The sequence below is a fragment of the Tenrec ecaudatus genome, chromosome 2 (genome assembly GCF_050624435.1).
Source record: "Tenrec ecaudatus isolate mTenEca1 chromosome 2, mTenEca1.hap1, whole genome shotgun sequence".
Taxonomy (NCBI): domain Eukaryota; kingdom Metazoa; phylum Chordata; class Mammalia; order Afrosoricida; family Tenrecidae; genus Tenrec; species Tenrec ecaudatus.
Window position 1 is genome coordinate 46,810,835 of NC_134531.1, and position 1,906 is coordinate 46,812,740.

Below are 1,906 nucleotides of genomic sequence, written 5' to 3' on the forward strand. Positions count from 1 at the left end.
TCTATTATTTTGATCTCAGACTATTATTTATTTCCACCAAAGCATTTATTATAAATGGATTTTTCTGTCCACTACAACTCTCAGAGTCCCACGAAGGTATAGAAGATTTCCAAGCAAATATAGTTTATGACTTTGTTCCAGCGAGTAGCATGCAAGTATCCTAGCACACAGTACGTGCAAATTAAATGTTTGTTGGAAAACTAATGTGCTTTCATTTTCACTTATTTGGGGGTATAAAACCATTGTCCACACTATGTTAGTATCCTGTTTATTAAAAGAACAAAAGAGTAGGCTGACAGTGATAGAATCAAGTGAAATAGGAAGTTGAATAAATAGGTGGTTTTTATTAAAGATTTTTTTTCACAGTGCCAGATATTTATTTCCCCCACGACTGCGGCAGCTGACACACGGTACAGGCAATGGAATCATGGGAGATGGTAGCACCCCTGGGCCCTGAGGGGCAGACAGGGCCTCTTCTCAGCTGCTGACCTCAAGATATGTGGGAGGGCAAGAGGAAGGTGCTTTCTCTCTCCTGCCTTTGCTGTGATCTGAGGCTAAGGACACCCAGGGGCAAGCCCCCCCCCCCCCCCACATCTCAGCTTACAAGAAGCCACCTTGGTAACATGTAAAGTTCCGACCATTATAGTCCTGGGTGAAGTGATTGGCCTGGTCCCAACCATGACAGGAGAAGGTGCACACAGTACAGTTTGGATGAGGCCACGAGAGGGGGGCAGGTGACACCATCACAAGCATGGGGCAGGGTGGCAGTTGATGGACTAGGCTTCTGGGCTGCCTAGTCTCTGGCTTGGCAGGAAGGGGGCCAGGGAGATGGAAGGGAGGGGCTTATTGTTTGGCATTGATGATGTCCACAAATTCGGGCTTGAGGGAGGCGCCACCAACCAGGAAGCCATCCACGTCAGGCTGGCTGACCAGTTCCTTGCAGGTGGCCCCTGTCACAGAACCTCCATAAATGATGCGGGTGCTTTGAGCCACTGAATCAGAGACGTTGGACTTGAGCCATCCCCGCAGCTTCTCATGGACTTTCTGGGCCTGTTGGGGTGTTGCAGTCTTGCCGGTACCAATGGCCCACACGGGTTCATAAGCCAAGACAACCTTGCTCCAGTCGGTCACGTTATCTGCAATGACCTTGGTCTGCTCGAAAACGACCTTCTCTGTGATGCCAGCTTCCCTCTCATCCAGCTTCTCCCCAATGCACACGATTACTCCAAGGCCCTCTGCCAGGGCATGGGCCACCTTCTGCCCAATGAGCTCATCCGACTCTCCAAAGACATGCCTTCTCCGAGTAGCCCAGGACTACCCAGGTGGCTCCACAGTCTTTGATCATGCCAGGGCTGATCTCCCCAGTGAAAGCCCCGTTGGTCACTTTGTAGCAGTTCTGTGTAGCCACAGAGATCTTGGCATCCAGCTTCTGCCTGACAAAGTCGATGTAGGCAGTAGGGGGTGCACAGACCACCTCGGTATCGGCCGGCAGCTTGGCCGCATTCAGGGTGGTGATGAGCTCCCCCAGCCCCTTCTTCCGCCCGTTCATCTTCCAGTTTCCCCCCACGAAGAACTTTCTGGAGGGCGCCATGGTGCTGGCGCCGAGAGTCTGAAGGTCAGGATCTAAAGATTTTTCTTATTAGGTGATTTTAATTCCACTTTTTATTCCACTCCATCTGTCTTTCTCTCCCCGAATAGTGAAAAATAGTGTGCTTTTACCATGATTCTCGGAGCTTCGCACTGCAATGGGTAAGCCCTTGTCAGCTGACTGGAAGGTTAGCCATTCAAAACTACCAGTTTTTTCTCAGGAGACATGACCAGGCAATCGCCTCTCATCAACATGGGGCAGTTCTACTTTGTTATGGGTTGTTAGGAATGAGAACTGACTCAGTGACACATGACAATA

At 50.0% G+C, this 1,906-nt stretch overlaps 1 pseudogene; it reads right to left on the reverse strand.

Annotated features, from left to right (window-relative positions):
- Positions 1–353: 353 nt before the first annotated feature.
- On the reverse strand, positions 354–1,615 carry LOC142438963 (triosephosphate isomerase-like; annotated as a pseudogene).
- Between the last annotated feature and the right edge of the window lie 291 nt (positions 1,616–1,906).